This window comes from Onychostoma macrolepis, chromosome 11 (assembly GCF_012432095.1).
Source record: "Onychostoma macrolepis isolate SWU-2019 chromosome 11, ASM1243209v1, whole genome shotgun sequence".
Classification (NCBI taxonomy): domain Eukaryota; kingdom Metazoa; phylum Chordata; class Actinopteri; order Cypriniformes; family Cyprinidae; genus Onychostoma; species Onychostoma macrolepis.
Genome location: NC_081165.1, coordinates 21,232,116 through 21,251,565, shown reverse-complemented (window position 1 = coordinate 21,251,565; position 19,450 = coordinate 21,232,116). Strand labels below are relative to the sequence as shown.

Sequence of the window (19,450 nt, the reverse complement as noted above, 5' to 3'; positions counted from 1 at the left end):
TATGCACATGTTGTAGTACCAATAAAGTGATTTGATTTTGCAGATTATGAATAAAAAGGTGTGTTACAAAATAAATAATTCGATCTCTCGCGAAGACAGCGAATTCGTCACACTCAATTTATGTAAATAAAGGCGTACGTCAGCCTACTCATTAGGGATACGTGGCTGTTATCTCTATGTGGCCCTTGGATGAGCTAAAAATAAATGCACTATATTTTTTTTACGATATTGCTACTACTGCCCATCTCCTACTGGATGTCTATTTTTCGATCTGCGGGGGTTCATGTACTTGTAGTTTCTTTCCTCTCTAGCTCTGTGTAGAATGCACGGATCGGCTGCATGGCGAAACTACATTACCCAGAATTCCCCGCGCGCGTGGTTCGGGCAGGCTTCTTTAAGCTTTGGGAGTGTTTCCCATTTAAACAAACATAGCTAATGCTGAAGATGGCGGATGCGTAGAAGTGGCTTAAAGAAACTGGAGTGTTTCACTGGATACATTTACACCGGTAAGTGAACCGAATCACTTCGTCGCGTTCGTAAATGGATACATTTAAGCAATTGTTGTGTTCGTGAAGCAATGTTACGCGATGCCGGTTGTTCAGAAGTACATTCTTGTCCACGGTGGGGATCTTACCACCTAGTTATTCTGCCTTTGAGACAATAATCGTAGTAACACAGTGTTGCCAGAGACAACATTCTCCAGCATGTTTGTTTACTTTTCATAACAAGATCCGTTTTTGAATTTTATTTCTTTAATTCTTATACGATCTTATTAACATTCTGCCATTAAGCAGACGCAGTTTTCCCAAGTTAATGAACATTTTGTAAAGGTTTGAATCCAGTCTGAATCTTTTGAGATACACAACAACCCTAAATGATTAAGTTATTTTTGTAATTGCTGCACTATTTCCGTTGCTGGTTTATATAATAATGAGATTAATACAATATGGAATTTTTGTTTGTTTTAATTCTTTGATCAGCAGCAAGTTTGTTTACCAGTTTTTGGGTCACCTGATAGTTTACATGGTCTAAAGTTAGTTTGCTTAAGCATAACACAATCTTAACCCATTATGTGTCACTATCATAAATGCTTATTTTTATTAATTCTTCCAACTTTTTCATTCTGACCTTTTAATGAACAACTTGCTGACCTCAAACGATCTGTTGTGTGATGTTTTATTATGCGGATGTTTTGTAACTTTTGCTCTCAGTTCAATATGATGAAGTTCAAATGACCCAAACAACAAGATAGTTTCCTGGTTAATGACAAAGAGGGTGGAGATTAAATGATCATAAGTCAGACATGAACAAATTAAAGCTGGACAAATTTTTTCAGTGTTTTATGCTTTTGCTTTGCTACCTACCAAACTGTAGTGTATTAATTGGAGAAAACAGTCCAAATCAGTGTTTGACCACTTTAATGATGCACAAGTCGGGAGGATATGTCCCTGTAATATCTTTTAGATTTTTAACATTTTTTTTGTCATATTGCATATTTGTCACGATAAACTGATGTAGGTCATACCGACTGTATTAGATGCTGTAATTATGGCTGTGTCTCAAACCCCAGTGAACTCTCTACCCAGACAGTGTTGTTGGACCTGACAGGCGTCTTTTAAACGTGCACATTATGAATGCAGGAACTTGAACGATTCTTATCGGAGACACTATTTTTAACACTCGCATTGCAATGTTAATTGCAATGATTTAGCCTGAGGTATTCGGTGCACTGCAGCACTGCTGGAAAGTTTGAGGAAGTTCCTCTGAATTCACAGCGATTCGTGTTATGTAGTCATCCAAATGCAGCAGTTTCTGAGCTAGGAGAGTTTGACCACATCCCACTGATTTGAAAATATTCACTGCCCATTTATAGAAAGATCACAGAACCACGTTTGTAGGACCAGCATTTCCCCAAAATCCACATGCACTCATGCTGACATATATAGACATTTACATTTATGCATTTGGCAGACGCTTTTATCCAAAGCGACTTACATTGCATTCAAGTTACAGTTTTTACATTTTATCAGCTCTTGCTTTCCCTGGGAATCGAACCCATGATCTTGGCGTTGCTAGCGCCATGCTCTACTATTTGAGCTACAGGAAAGCATTGAATATATATTTTCCTTGTTATTTGGACACTGAAGGTACAGGTAGATAACATGCTTGCACTCTGATTGTTTAATAACATATTTTTAGAACCATGACCGATTTGCTTTTATTGCCTCCACAGTGCAGTATGAATCTTCCTAATAATTATGTTATTAAATTTCAAAGCTGCAGCCTCTTTAGCCTGTAGTGCACTTATTCGGTGTATAAAAATAGTTTAATAAAAGCGTGCACTTTTAAAGCATTTCTGTAGCTGAACGCATTAGAACAGAACATGCTTCATGCACAGCGGTGTATGTTGGTGCTCACACGCTACGAGACCCACAAATGCCCTGACTGCGTGTGGGAAAAGACCCTCTGAACTCTTCTTCACACTGGTCGCAGGCTGAGCCCCCCTTCCCCCTTTATCTGTTCCTTTCTCCCCAGCTCCCTCTCTCTCACACGCCGAGCGTCAGGCTGCATTAACTATGAATCAATCTTGTGTTGAACGCTTTGACTGCAGATGGGGTTAAGAATTAAAGGATGCATAGATTCTCTGTCCTCGTCCATTTGTTAGCTCGGGTTCTATAACTCATTAACTCGGACGCTCTCAAGGGAAGAAAAAAAATGCTTGTGCGAAAGATTTCCCATGATTTTTGAACTACCATCTGAGTTTTGATTTGAACATTTAAACATCTTATGTTTTGTCTTGTTTTAGTGTCCATTGTTGTGGTTAAAGGAATAATTAATCCAAAAAATATGAAAACTGTCATTATTATTATATTGTCATTAACATTTTTAGCAACATCCCGACTGCTCTTTTTAATAGAATGAGGCTAAATCAAGACAACTGGTGGCAAAAGCACCATGAAGTGTCATAAAACCTAAAAAGTGTTGACCGTTTGATTTGTGAAGCATTGTGTAATGAACAGACCAAAATTGAAGTTATTATTCGCTGATAATCTTGCCATCTAGTGGCCGTTAACTGATGCGTCCTGAGTCAATGACAATGTTATTTTAGTATCATTTATATAATAATAATAATATAGTATTTATTAATATTTTGACCTTTTTGTATTTTAGTTTTAGTACTATGTGCTTTTGTCAGTTTAATAGTTTTATTTTGAATTAACTTTAACAATACCAGTCAGTGATTTGAACTCGTGACTTTCCATTTTTGTGAACTGGATGAGCCGTTTCAGTGAAATGATCCGACTCAAAAGGACGATTCATTCACGTGTTTGAGAGATGACTTTAGTCTTGCTCTGTTTATCACGCAAAACTATCATGTGACTTCAGAAGACATGCACAAAGTCTTATGACCCACTTTTATGATACTTTTTATGATTTTATTGATTTACTTTCATAAAATTTGGAGCTTGACCGTCCCAGTCCCCATTTACTTCCATTATTTTGAAAAGAGTGATTAGGATATTTATCCAGAATTTACATATGGCGTTCCATGCAAGACAGAAATAATGTTAAATAAAGTTGTTTTAACTTTTGTAATAGAAAAATATTCCTTAATATCTTGTCTATTATAAATGTTCCATTTTGCATATTTCACGTTTCCTCTTGGATTGCAGGAGGTTGTGACTAGCGAGACAGCAGAATGACTAATGTGCATCACCTTTCTGACACTTATCTGATCGTCCCCACTCATTTTGCATTTGTCAGTCCACAATAGTTGAAGAAGTTGAAACACTGATGTTCTCTGAGAGCGAAAGAAGGAAAACAGTGTGGTTGTGGGTGATGGTTATTTTCAGGGCAGGGAAAATGGTCCAGTTATATCATGTATCTGTGTTTGTTTCAAATGTAAGATTAATGGTGGGGGGGGTGTATAGTGTTGCTCCGAGGTGCTTGTGTTGGTGGCAGTGAGTTGAAACAAAAGCTTGATTGTTGCACTAATTGAAATGTGATACCTGCTACTTGTGATGGCTTTTTGCTTGGAGTAGTTAAAGGTGTTGGTGCAGGTGGGTATTTTAGCCCTGTTAACTTTTAATACGTTTGGTGAGGTTGACTCGCATCTCAGTGACTCGTGTGCAAAATGAATTGAAAAACGAACCGTTTGGAGCTTACAGGATATTAAAGATTTATTGCACCATTCAGATCTTCAACGAAAACATTTTCAAACATAAATATTTCTGATTTGGAGCTTGTGCCATGATTTATAACACTAATTTGTAGATCCTTGTAACTTTCCATTCTGCTAACCAGAGAAAAAAGTAAAGTTAGTCTTTCTCAGTGAAGTCCAGAGTGAGTAATAAATTGAATTCCTTTCACTCGTCCACTTTTGTACACCTTCAGCGCTTCGAAGGAATTCCAGGCTGTTCATCATGGAATAAACTTCCAGTTTTTCTTTCTGTTTACCCGGTTCATAAACAGAAACTTTCTCCCTTCATTTTTAGACACCCAATCAAGAGCTCAACTGTGAAGGTTTGTCTTTCGCAAGTCAAAAATTCTGTGCGAATCATTTGGAAACTTATGAGTCATAATTAAGAGTCTCTGCATGGCATCTGTGTGCGAGCGTCGCTGCTACGTTTTACAGCTCCCTTCAGTGTCCTATAGCACAAGTCGAATTTAAGAGGAATGTGTAAGTTGCATCCAGCTGTGGCTGCTTGTGTAAAGCTGTGTTGCCATGACGACACTCCTGCACGACTGGCTCAAGGTCGTTCGGGCGGTGACGACGAGCTGGATGTGCCTTGCGATGGCGTGTGCACGATATGCACACATACGCGGAAGGAAGCTCTCTGCAGTGCTGTGGGTGTCTGAAAGTGAAAGTTGGAAATACATGCAAACACTTTCTGTGCATGAAGACTTTCACTTGAGACTGTGAAAGGGCTCATGGAGGAAAATATCGTGTTTGGTTTTTCATTTTCTCAATGCTGTCGTACTTAATTTGTTGCATTTTCCAGCCCAGTACACATTTCTCCACGATCCGGAGTTGTTTTCCTTTTAAAAATGGAGAGAAAGAGGGGGGAAAATGGCTAACGAGGTTTAAAGAGTGAAAAGTGCACACTCCTGGTTTTTTTCCCTCTCTCTTTTTTGGCTTTCTCACCCTCTACTGAAGAATGCTCGTAAAACGGGTTCACCTGAATAAGCCCATGGGAGGGTAAGGCCCTGGTCTGGTCTTGTTACCATTGTAAAAAGTTAGTAAGACTCTGTGTGTGTTTGTGTTGTGTTTAGGGCCCTGTTGTATAATAGTAGAGAAAAGTTTTAAGTCACGAGGTAAATGTTACCAGATGCGTTCTCCAGCAGTCGAGCCTAGAGGAAGAACGGGGGGAGAGAGAGAGAGAGAAGTAGATGGAAAGAGAAAAAGTCAACTTTGGATGAACTTCTCAACTGCTTAGCGGCCACCTTGTTTTCATTTTGCCAGCATCCCCACCCCCCAATTTGACGAAAGGTTTGTGGAGAGTTACTCAGAATTCCACACTTACAAAACCCCACTGTAGTGTTGGAAAACGTTTACAACTGAACTGCATTACTGTCGAATATTTACTCTACAATTAAAGGATTAGTTCACTGAAAAATGAATGTGCTGTCATTGTTTATTCACCCTCATGTTGTTCCAAACCTGTGTGACTTATTTTATCTGTTCAACACAAAAGAAGATATTTTGAAGAACATCTAAGGCAGCGGTTCTTAAAGGGCTAGTTCACACGAAAACGAAGATTCTGTCATTAATTACTCATCCTCATGTCGTTCCAAACCCGCAAGACCAAGATATTTTTTATGAAATCCGAGAGCTTTCTGACCCTCCATAGACAACAAGGGTACTACCACAGTCAAGGCACAGAAACACAGAAAGGACATTGTTAAAATAGTCCATGTGATATCAGTGATTCAACTGTAATTTTACGAAGCCATAGCCGCGGGAACATATTTTATCTGAGGGGGTGCTGGGGGGCGAGGCTTGATGTGGCAGGGCGGGGCCACGGTGGGGGATTTTTGGCAAAATCCTATAAACAGCCCAAACTCTTATAGATTAACATACAAATGAAGATGTAGCCTATATGCGAACCAATAACCTATATATATCTGTGCTTTTGTGATTTTAGTTCAAGAATTTTTTTCTTTAATATTTCTATTATTTAAGGGGATTTTATTAAATATTAACATCGCTGATACGCAAAAGTTTTGGTCAATGCACTTTATCGAATTCTCTCATCAGAAACATCAGATTGCAGATGTAGCCTACCTACGTGCGATGTAAGAGATTAATTCATCAAACACTGCAGACAACATCACTGATTATAGCTTATAGTTTTTTTTAGAGTGCTTACACTCACGCTTCAGTAATATTCTTTGATAATGTAAATGTTCTTTGTTCGCTGTATTTGTTCGTTGTTTGAATAATAGTGGACAATGCGCGTTATAATTAAACTTAATGTCTTTTTATTAAACGTGATCAGGTTAAATTCAAATTCAGTCTTATTAAAATATTTTGTCATAATATGGATAGCCTACTTGCCTAAAACATTATGATGTGCGTAGTTAATAGATTACATTAGGCTACAGATTAGACTACAGTGGTTTGAGCGCGTTTGACCAGAGACTAGAACGCAATTAAAGAGCAGTGCTTATTGACGGTGGCCGTCTTGAGAAGCGAAAGCTTCGGAAAACAGCTCATAAAAAGGATGAGGACGTGAATGGTTTTTACAAGTCGGAATGTAAAATTACGGTAACATCGCGTGAACATTCACGTGAAATTCTGTCAGTGTGAGGGGGAGATGTAGAGACGCGCGCTGCAAGGCGTGCAAGAAAAATACAACCACACTAGGCTATATATTTCTGGTCAGTTTAATAAATATAATCACAAAAATTAAGTATCTTGAGGATGATCAAGGGGCAAAAGGAAAATCTCAGACCCGGCCCTGCGGTGGGGGGTGCTGCAGCACCCCTAGTTCCCGCGGCCATGTACGAAGCTACTTTATGTGCGCAAAGAAAACGGAACCACTGATGTCACATGGACTGTTTTACCGATGTCCTTACATCAGGTAGTACCCTGGATTTCTTACAGGTTTGGAATGACATGAGGGTGAGTAATTATTGTCAGAATTTTCATTTTTGTTTGAACTATCCCATTAATCCTGGTCTCAGTTGCAACTCAGTTGCAGTCACATTTTGTATGTTTTTTTGTTGTTGTTTTTTTTTAATCGCTTCAGAAGTTTGATTGATTGTTTATTTATTTGATAGGGACTATGCATGTTAATGAACATTTGTAGTAATACAGAATGTAAACAGGCCGGATTATAGCAACATTGTTAATTTACATCCACCATCCCTAGGCAGGTACACACAAAAACACAAACTCAAATACACATACAACAGTACATAAAAACTAATCCCAACACATTTTAAAGTTTCTAAGTAAAATGTTTACACAACTGATTAGTCATAAGACAGTTTTTTAAAATGATCTTTAAAGGTATGATAATTAGAACATTATCTTATTGACTGCGGTAGGCTATTCCAATATTTACTCCCTACAGATACTTTACAGATAAAACTTTCTGTCCAAAAGATGTTCGCCTATACGGCACCTCACAGTCCCCTCTAATAATAGACCTAGTACCAATACTACAATCTATCCTCTGTTTTAAAATATTACAGTAATGAAACTGTAATTTTATCTAACACTTTTTTCGCCGCCTTATACAATGATTCTATTGTCTTTAGAGTTGTCACTTATAAATGACCAACCATTAAAACAATACTCAATATGAGAAAAGATCATTGAGTATAAATTAGGGCTGTCAATCGATTAAAACTTTTAATCGCATGATTATCATGAGTTAACTCGTGATTAATCGCAACTTAATCGCACATTTTTATTTATTCTAAATGTACCTTAAATTAATACTCTAATCAACATGGGCATGGACAAATATGGATGCTTTATGCAAATGTATGTTTTTTTTATTATTATTGAAAACATAGTCAACATAGAGCATGAAGCGTATACTTTTTTTTTTGCACTGAGCAATTTACTTACACAAACATGTTTACATTTTTGCAAGACAGGGCAGCTCACTTCTTCTGAAAATGCAAAATGTACATTTATTATTTATTATTAGATTAGTTTTCCTCTCTGTGCCCATACTGTATTTTGATGCAGCTAAATTCTCAATAAAACTATTTTCATTGGTATATTTTATTGTTTCTGTTGTCAGACAACGTAATGAATATGAAATAGTGACTGAAACTCGACCCATTAAGGCTAGACTACATAACCAGCTCTCCTTTCCAAGATGTTAATCTGCACAAAAATCCTGATAATCAAGCCGTCATCTGATAAAATCAAATACACATAAAATAACGACAATAGCTGTGCTGTGATTTCGGCTATACTTGTATATTAAGTTAGAGAAGCAACATAATATCTGTGTTTAACTGAAAGTGCTGCTCCTCTTTGCCGCTCGCTGAACAATGCAGACGCACAGAGAGAGAAAGGTGTGTGAGCGCGTTGGGACAGCAAGACCTCGCGCTCGCGCGGCAGTACCAGCCAGTCTCAGAAACTAAATAAGGTTTTGGCAAACCCTAAAGAGCTAGGCAATATCGCGTTCCTAATCGAAGACGAATCACCTTCGATTATGAATGCGGTTTAGCGTAGCTTGTCAGTAAACTACGGCTCTGTGTATTAACTGACGCTCCATCTGAAAACAGGTGATGATGATTTACTGCTAATCACGAAACCGGCTGACGAGATGCGCATGATAATCGAATTTGATTAATTGCACAGCCCTAGCTGGAGGTGTTAACAGTTGTGTAGAGTGATGGTCAGAATGGGTGTGGGGGGTTTCAAATCTACAATAAAACTCATTCAGGTCTTCAGCAAGTTGTTGATTCACCTCAGTGCTGGGGGATGGTGTCCTGTACTTGGTGATGGCTTTCAGGCTTTTCCACACTGAAGCGTAGTCATTGGAAGTGAACTGATCTTCTAGCTTTTTAGCGTAGGTGCTTTTAGCCACTCTAATCTTCTTATTCAGTGTGTTCCTGGCCTGATTGTACAAGACTCTGTCCCCATTTCTGTAGGCGTCCTCTTTGCCCTGACAAAGGTGTCTGAGTTTTGCTGTAAACTATGGCTTATGATTGTTGAATATTACATAAGTCCTGGTGGGAATGCATATATCCTCGCAGTAACTGATATATGAAGTTACAGTCTCTGTGAGCTCGTCCAGATTGGTGGCAGCAGCTTCAAAAACACTCCAATCAGTGCAGTCGAAACAGACGTGTAAAACCTGCTCTGTCTTGTTGGTCCATCTCTTTACAGTCTTTACCACAGGTTTAGCAGATTTAAGTTTTTGCCTGTAGGTTGGTATAAGATGAACCAGGCAGTGATCAGAGAGCCCCAAAGCTGCACGTGGAACAGAGTGATATGCATTCTTTATTGTGGTGTAACAGTGATCCAATATATTACTTTCTCTGGTGGGACATGTAACATGCTGACTGTATTTTGGCAGTTCACGTGAGAGATTTGCTTGATTAAAGTCCCCAAGAATGATTAAAACAGAGTCTGGGTGTTGTTGTTCTGTGTCTGTGAGCAGATCTGCCAGTTTCTGTAAAGCTGAGCTCACGTGCGCTTGCGGAGGAGTGTAAATACTCACGAGAATGAACGAGCAAAACTCCTGCGGCAAATAGAAAGGCTTACAGTTAATGAAGAGAGCTTCTAGATCTGAACAGCACATCTTCTTTAACACTGTTATATCTGTACACCACCTCTCATTGATGTAGAAGCATGTCCCGCCGCCATGCGATTTTTATTTTTTTTTATTATTATTTTTTTTTTTCCCCGTTGATTCTGCGTCGCGATCTGCTCTGATCAGCTGAAAGCCCGGCAGATGAAGCGCGCTGTCAGGAATGGTCGTTCAACCAGGTTTCCATGAAACACAGAGCAGCAGGGTTATAGAAATCCTTATTTATCCGGGGGAGCAGAAGGAGTTCGTCCGTTTTGTTGAGTAGAGAGCAGAGATTCGCCAGATGGATGCTAGGCAACGGCGTTCTAAATCTGCGCTGTTTGAGCTTCACGAGCGCGCCGGCTCGCTTCCCCCTGAAACGTCTGAACAGCTCCGCCGACTACCATGTCCAGCAAAATATCCGAATAATCGAAAACTGGTTGGAGATTTTGTGGTGTGTTCTGCCGAATGTTCAGCAGTTCTTCTCTGGTAAAACTGATCGTGTTTGAGAAACGAAAAACTAACAAAAACACTAAAACAACTGGATAGCGAAGTATATCGTGAGCGGCGCCATCTTGAGTAATCGAAACATTATCATTCGTTCTTGCTTGTCTTGTGATGGATTACAATGTGTCAGTTCTGGAATTCTTCAGAATTAGTAGCCGACAATGACTGTCTGTCTTCTGTGGAATACTTTTTTTTTTGGTTTCCAAATACAATGAAAGTTAGTTGAGGCCAGTGTTATTTGACTTTTTGTGTTCCACAGAGTAAGTAAATAATAGCAAATCTTTCATTTTTGGGTAAACTATCCCTTTAAAATAGCTAAATATGGGCAAATTTATCTGTCTGTTACTATTAAAAACGTCTTATTTTATACTCCATTGAAGAAAGTATGTAAAGAACTTTAATTTCTGGGTGAACGATGCCTATAACTCTGCATTACTCCAGGTGAGAGTTTTGTTTCAGTGCAGTTGTGGGTCATGGGGCCAAATTTAGTTTCATGCATAAGTTCAGTCTTTCAGTATTGCTGTTGACATTTGAAACTGTTCTTTTCCACTTCTTTCTGCTCTCACTTTCCCCTTTATATCTGAATGCTTAACTCTTCTTGCTTAAAGTAGCCTGTCCTCACCTTTTGACCTTTTGCTCCCAAGGTTGAGCTCTCCTCATTTTTTACTTGCTGATGAGCTGCATGATCAGTAACAGAATACACTACCGTTTAAAACCATTAAATTGACCAAAGTGACCTTAAGACATTTATAAAGTTACAAAAGATTCCTATTTCAAATAAATGCTGTTTCTATTCATCCAAAAAGTATCATAGCTTCCACAAAAATATTAAGCACCACAAATGTTTCAACATTAATAATAATAATAATATGAAATGTTTCCTGAGCAGCAAACTTAGCATATTAGGGGCCATTCACATATCGCGTCTTTTGCGCGCTCAAGTTCGTTATTTCAAATGTAGATGCGCGGTATGCGTGCTCATAATGGAAGCGACGCGCATGCGGTGCGACACGCTCATTTTTTTCCAGGCGCATCCGCGCCGCATCGAGATAAAACCAACTCAACTTTTCAGAATGCCGCAAGCGCACCGCGGGTCATGTGACAAGAACCAACCAATCAGCTTCATCCTTTCCCAACACTGGAAGCTCAGCCAAGATGAAGGAACAGCTGATCATAGCTGTACAGGGATAGCCATTTTTAAATAAATTTAGTAGCAGAGCTACTGCAAGCGATTTTTAGTGCTGGAAATCCATTTATCCTTTGCTGAAACTTCCGCGTCTTCATGGAGAGTGCAGATCATGGTTGCTTAGCAACGGCAGACGCCTCCACGCCCGAACGCTTTGGAAAAAAGCAGAAAGCAGCGCGCCTAGTGTTTTCCACGCGTTTTTAGGCGCGACATGTGAACGGCCCCTTAGAGTGATTTCTGAAGGATCATGTGACACTGAAGACTGGCTGCTACAAATTTAGCTTTGTCATTACAAGATTAAATTACATTTTTAAATATATTAAAACAAAAAACAGCTAATTGAAATTGTAGTAGACCTAAAATTTCACAATATTACGGTTATTGATTTGTTTTTGATCAAATAAATGCAGTCTAGTGCGCATTACAAAAACATTCTTACAACCCCAAACCTCTGAACACTGGTGTATCACAATTTAATCATTTTTGCTGAAAAATGTTACATAATCGGGTCGTAATGATTATTTTTTGATAATGTGGTCAAACAAAAGGTAAGATCTATAATAAATTAGTAGACCATAAATAAGTACACTGGACAAGACATGTTATGGAAGCACCCCTTTTCGTGGACTATAGTTTTGCATGCTGTCTGATTACATTTTTATTTAATTTTTTTATAAGGACAACACACATTAATCAACATTTTTGTAAATGTGCCAATGTTTAGCCAGTTGGCTAATTTATGTCTACCTTCATACCACAAAGCCTATTTGCATCCAAGGTTGATGCACCCCTCTTTTGCACTGTGTATTTCCATAGGCTTCAGCTTATTCTTTTGTTCCTGAGGAGCGTCACCGAGTCCATAATCTCTCTGTCTCAGGCCGATAATCTGATGATGTTGAAGGGACAACGCTGAATAGGATTTTAGCATTGCAGTGATTAAATCAAAGGTAGAATACAAGCTCGGTGAGAAAACGGGTATGCGGTGTCATCGCAGCTTTGCAGCAGAGCAGATGCACCTCATGCACTGGCCTCAACAAAAAAGGTTGCACCAGGTGGGGAAAAGCAACGCTCTGTCCCTTTAATCACATCATTTTTGTTTTAATTAGCCACTGTCGCAGCCGTCGTGTGCTGTCAGGACCGGTCACACACCTGAGACACATGTGTCACTCATCACAGAGCGTGACAGACTGAACGGACGCCACAATCTGCATTCTGTGGTTCGCCAGTGCATATTTGCATTGAATATATTGAAGAGTTCCATGTCAATCCATATTAAGATTCTAGATTTAGATGCTTGTGCCACAGGATGTGGGAGGGTCATATGGCTTTCGTTTTGAAATGCATGTCATTCTACTGGTTAGAGTCCAAGACCGTGTGGTAAAACAGATTACATCCTGGTTTCTCTGCTGTCTGTCTGCCTGTCGCCATGGCTTCACTCATGTTTGTGGCCTGTTGTCAAGGTGACGAGGCCATTCGTGGGCGGAGACAGCTCTCCTCGCTGTGGAAAAGATGATGGGCGTCCTCTTCCCTCTAGGAGGTCCATCTATCCAATGCACTATTAATAGAGCGGCTAGCAATTGCATTGGCCTTTTGTCATTACTAAATTTTAATTAAAATTTAATTATGTATACACACACAATGCCAAAGTCCTACCACTATATATATATCATATGCTGTCATGAGCTGCTTTACCTTTCATCCTTTGTGGTTTGCAAATGACGATACAGAACCCTGATGCCAAGAATGCAGACTGACACAGTTTGGATGATCTATTACGTTAATTTCGCATCTTGACATTTGTCATTTTCTTTGCAAGCACTTCAGTGGGTGGACTAATCCAATCTATTGTCTTTAGTGTGGAGTACAGACTCTAAAGGTGACGACAAATGGCAAACATTTTTACAAGAAGTCTCCCAGCGGAACTTGTTGTGACTGCTGTACAACATTTGATATAACATTTGAAGGGAAGCACCACCGGCTTTTATAAGACATTTGTGTCATTGTCGGCACCAATAGCCTTGTGGGCAGCGCGCTGTTGCACGAGGACCTTTCCTGATCCTGTCCCTATATCTCTCTCTCTCTCTCTCCCACTTCACTTTCTGTCAGTTCTGATCTGGCCTATCATAATAAAGGTGGAAATCCCCAAAAAAAGTTTTTCATCGACAACTTTTGATGCATTGGAAATGCTACACATTTTGCGTTTCATGTTTCTTAGTGTAACTAACTATGGGAGAATTTCCCTAAAAATAAACTTTTTTTTTTTTTTCTTCTGCAGAACACAAATGAAGATATTTTGAAGTATGTTGGGGTCTGAACAACATTGGGCCCCTTTGGCTTTCGTTTTATGGACAAAAAATTTGAAGGAAAAAAAAAACCCATTTATCAAATAGGCCTAATCTCCGTTTTGTTTAATAAGTAACTCAGTCATACAGGTTTGTAACAACATAAGGGTGAATAAATCATGACAGAACTTTTTTTTTTTCAGTGAACTCTCCCTTTAACAGGATTTAGATTTTTCTTTTTCTTTTTAAATAACTCCGATTGATTGAAATGTACCAATATCTGCCTTGTAGAGTGAATTGATCCACAATGATTTATTAGTTCTGTCAGATGCTTAGAAATTGGAAAACGTTAAAAGGCCGATGTGCCTTTTTTGCCTAAGGAAAGTCTCATAATGCTTCCTGACAGTTTGACTCATCACCTGAGCTTGTCTCCAATCAGCATCTGACCAAACAGTGTTCAGGATCAGTGAATCTCTCACTCAGCACCCAGTCAGACACCATCAATAGTGGCGAGAGCACACTGCTGACCCCAGAGCAGGTCAGAGGTTATCTTTAAGAAAAGAACAAGCCAACAAAAGCAACTGGCCTTTAACCCTGCTCATTCTGATCTGTAGAGCGCCGAAAGCTAGCTGCCGCTTTGCTTTAACAGTTCTAGATGTAGAATACGCTGTTACAGGAAGTTTCTAGGTTTATTTATAGGTTTGGGTTTTTTTGGTGTAATTCAGGTAAGGAAGGTCACAGCATAACTGTGGTCTTTGCACTATGTATGAGAATTTGACTTGGTTGACATTTGATGGCTGTGTAAAAGACTTGTGTTTTCCATCACGCACCTCTCTTTTTGAGAGCGACACATTTAATTAGCGTTTTCCTTCTCTTTTGACATTGTAAATGAAAAAAGGTGATGTCCCGATCAAACGTTTCGTGTAGCTCTTACTGTTTGACTGGTTCCAGACCTTCCATTGTTTGAAGCTCAATTCGTTTTCATGAAATAACCGTGACTTGCCAGTCAGCCGATGGTTTTCTGCCAAGGTGACTAAGAGTGTAACCTTGAAACATTCAGAGTAGCCTTTTGAACGACTGGGCTTCATCGAACGTATTGGCAGTTCAAACTCGATTAGTTGATTTTTATCTGCAATATTGGATGCACTTTGAAGCGTTCCCCAGCCCTCGGTCTTTCTCTCGTACTCCCTGGGTGCTCGGCCTGCTCGACCTCTCTGTTGTCTCAGCGCTCATAAGTCATTTAAACACGCTTTTAATAGTGTTAGCCTACGTTGAGCTGGCGTTTAGCCCGTGTTGGGGCAGCATGTGGTGAGGGAGAGGAAAGAGAACCTGGAGAACAGAAGGGGTCATAGGCTGAGGTCAGCATGGGGCACTTAGCTCCCTTTACTATGAAAACTGCATAATTTGATTTGTGAATTAAGATGATGGAGGAGTAAAAAGCGTTGGGTTTGTCGTCCGAGAACCAGCTGTTTATGAGAGAGAAAGACACAGACAAGGCCAGTCCTGATTTGCTTCAGGGTCTTCATTTTACGTTACCAAAATTGTTCAAAATGTCCTCCAAATAATACAGTATGAAAATTGCTATGAACTGGTCAAAAACGTGATGCTAAAAAATTACAATTAACTATTTAATAAAATTATATGTATGCATTCATGCATGATTTGCTTTTATTTATATTTCAGTCGTTTAATTATGAAAAATGTAATATTAAAACTTTTACAGTGCCATATGCAAATGGCTGACATATGGACCAAAAACCATAAATTGTAGAGAAATATGTAACGGCTTAATTAAAACAAATAACCATTTAAGTTTGGTTTGACATTTTAGGTTGACGTCAACAAAAAATATAGTAAGCATTTTTTTCATCCCTTTAAAGATTCTGAAGCCTTTTTATTTATACATAGATAGGTTGTATGTTTAATTTTGTTTTGTTTTTTACTTTTTAAAAAAGATTATTCTTTCAACATCTGGATAGATCTTGGTTCATTTTCAGTAGGTTCTTTTAGACACGTTTGTAATGTGTTCTGCATGAAGTAGTTTTCAAATTCAGGTTTATAACGTTACTTTCTCTCGAGCACTAAAACCTCTGCTTTAGCTCTGCTGAGTCGTCCTGCTTTTAACATTGTTTGAAATCCCACGTTCTATCAATTTCAAAACAAATCCAAGCGGTGAGAAAGAAACGGAGTAGTAAAAGAAAGAGTGCAGGGGCAGACGAGAGAGAGCGAAAGAGAGCAGCGATCCTCCTGCCAGTAGAATCCTTTTGTAGAGGTCAGAGTTCAGCTGCTGTGCTGCTATTGGCTGAGGAAAGGTGAAATTAAAACCACTGTAAACTTTTGACCCTGCCGGAGCTGCGCAGGAACGCCCAGAACCAGTTTGGATTGGAGCCTACGCTCTTCCTCTGTTTACTCGGAGAGAGAGGGAGAGGGAGGGAGAAAGAGCGGAGGCTGGAAAAAGGAATCGACACAGTCACAGTCTGGAATGAATAAGTTGTTCAGCGGCACAGAGCAGTCAACACGAGTTCAAGAACAAATAAAAAAGCACTGCATTTCTCTCTCTTTTTTTTTTTTCGTAAGTGAAGTTTCTTTCCCTCTCTTTTCTCCCTTCCTTCTGGGTTCAAAAATCTGTGGTTGTTTTCCAGAGTGGAGCTGTGCTCTTTAAATGGGCTTTTTAATGAGGAAAATGAGGCCCACCCTCTGCTTTTTCCATTTGCCCTCAGAGTGCTGCGTTTTTATGTGTTTGAAAGAGTCGATGGTACATTAGCTCACTGGGTAAAACCGAGGCTGGATGACCAGGCGCATGTTACCCTTCCACCCCCGTTCCCCTTTTCTCCCTCACTTTTGCTCTTTTTCTTTCCTTCCATGCTTTTTTCCCCCTGTCAGGCTGCTGAAAGCCTCTCTGTCATAGATTAATGAATGAATTTGCATAGTATGGACTTTGTGTTCAAATACATTTTTTATTTTTATTTTTTTTAACCTCCATGCTTACTTGTTTTCGCTCTCTCTCTCTTTCCTGCGGAGGTGATTCTGCCAGTGTTTGTTGCATTTTTCCTGAACTCGGCAGTTTTTGCGCTGCATTGTTGGTACAGGGTTGTGTGTGCCAGTTTCTTGAACGAGATTGAAACGAACGCTACTTCTCCTCCCTAATCTAGTACTTAAAGACGTGTAATGTGTGTATGTGTCGGTTTCGCACAGCAGGAATGACTTATTATCTGGTGGTCTGTTACAGTAACACAGTTGGATTAACAGATTTATTGTTATGAATCACAAAGTGGGCCTGTGGCGCACCCATAAGCAACACCGCATACACACTAGGGCTGCACAATTAATCGGATTAAAATCGAAATTGCGATATGGCCTGGTGTGATATGGTGGTATTAAACCTCAAAAGGCTGTGATTTAATATAACTGTCTAGTGTGCTTCACAGTGAAGGACATGCGCTCTGATCTGTCTGTAATCTACTGCTTATTGTCTAAGCACACGTGGCTTGTAATGTGGTGTTCGTATTTGCTATACTATATACCCCACACACACAATTTAAAGTAACTCTTTTCTATGTGAATATATTCTAACATGTAATTTAAAGGGATAGTTCACCCAAAAATGAAAATTTGATGATTATCTGCTTACCCCCAAGGCATCCAAGATATAGGTGACTTTGTTTCTTCAGTAGAACACAAACGAAGATTTTTAACTCAAACCGTTGCAGTCTGTCAGTCCTATAGTGCAAGTCAATGGGCACACAATCTTTGAGAGTAAAAAAACATGCACAGACAAATCCATATTAAACCCTGCGGCTCGTGATGATACATTGATGTCCTAAGACATGAAACAATCGGTTTGTGCGAGAAACTGAACAGTATTTTTATAATTTTTTACTTGTAATACACCATGTCCAACTGCCCTGAGCGCGTGCACTGCATCCGGTGCGTGACGTCTGTATGTGCTCTGGTGTAGTTTATGCAATTTGAAAAGTCAACACTCCCGAATGAGCAAACGTAATCTTTTAGGTTTAAGTCGGTTTGAACGATCAGGATAAGCGCAAGTAATTACCATTTTGATTAGCCGTCATACCCACAATCTCTGTGCACTGTGTAAACAATGAGTGACGTATAGGCGCGACAGATCGCTTCCGGCACTTGCGTAAACTATGCAGAGCACATACACGCACCGGATGCTGTGCACGGTTTTTGTTTACATAATATGTGTGTATACTTATTATGTATTATGCATATAAATACAAACACATGCATGTGTATATATAAGAAAAATGTTGTTTATATATTAAATATATTTATATATAATAAAATATAAGAATATGAATATATAAATGTATAAACACAAATATCAAAATATATACTATATGTATGTCTATTTATATACATAATAAATATACACAGTACACATATATATATATATATAACTTATTTTGGATGCAATTAATCGCGATTAATTGTTTGACAGCACTAAATATAATAAATTATATTGAAAATAATAATATCAACATAGTAGTAGTAGTAGTAGTAAACAAGAAAAAGTAGAATAAAATTAGATTTTTATTTTTATGCATCAGGAATTGATTGGACTATGAAAAGTGGGCTGTTCAGTATTTGAATGAATTTTTTTAAATTAATTTTACACACTGTTGATCATGGGAATTGATGTTATTACATGCCGTTTTCCCTGTTTTATCTACGCAGCAGAAATATAACATTATACAGCCGTAGTTCACCGACAACAAGCTACACAATTCGCGCTCAGAATTGCAGATGAATCACTTCCTGATGCATATTGAACGTGATATTGCTCCATTTGAAAACCGGTGATGGAGATTTATTAATAATCACAGAACCGGCTTTACTGATGAGATGCGTATGACAGTCGCATGCGATATATCGTGCAGCCCCAATTTAAATAAAAGGGTGATTCTTTTAATAAGTACCGCATTTTCTTTACTCATCTAATTTTTGTATTTGTATTTGCAATGAAGTCATGGCTAATATGGCCTTTGTGTAGCAATTGATTTCTTTGTTCAAATCTATTACACGATTAAAACTGATCTAGAAAAACTGAGCGACCACGTTAAACTCTGTAAAATGTAAAGTTGGTCGCAGTGCCATGCACTTAATGCCTCATCTGTGGCCGTTCTAGGGGCACATTAAAACTGAATTAGAAGCATGTTAACTGCATGACGTCATTGGCGCCGATTAAAAACCGTTCAGCTGTGACCTGAAGAAGAAGTGAAAATGCATGTGCCCTGTGTTTATCAGTGTCCTTATGTTCATTGGGTAAAATGAAAAACTATATAAACAAAGTAAAAATTAATTTGGCTGATTCCCTAAGGTTTCTATAGATATCGCGATATATCATTATTGTGAATTTTTTTGGACACACTAACCGTGGTGTGAAAAATCTAATATCGGGACAACCCTACTGTCTACTGAACGCCAACAATGCTGATTACGTTGATTATGTTCAGGGGTACTCTCCAAAATGGCGGAAGATGTTAACTCGGAGAGAAGAATTGTTGAATAAATTGTTATTATTGTTTTCTTTGCGCACAAAAAGTATTCTCGTAGCTTCGTAAAATTACGGTTGAACCCCTTGATGTCACATGGACTGTTTTATCGATGTCCATACTACGTTTCTGGACCTGGGAACATTGCAGTTGCATTGCTGTCTATGGAGGGTCAGAGAGCTCTCAGATTTC

At 38.9% G+C, this 19,450-nt stretch overlaps 1 protein-coding gene across 1 annotated transcript in view; it reads left to right on the top strand.

Annotated features, from left to right (window-relative positions):
- Nucleotides 1–372: 372 nt before the first annotated feature.
- ncoa3 (nuclear receptor coactivator 3) overlaps nt 373–19,450 on the top strand; it is a 44,862-nt gene continuing 25,784 nt past the window's right edge. The window contains exon 1 of the mRNA XM_058791090.1: nt 373–506. The gene's annotated coding sequence lies outside the window, so the exon portion shown is untranslated. The remainder of the gene's footprint in view (nt 507–19,450) is intronic.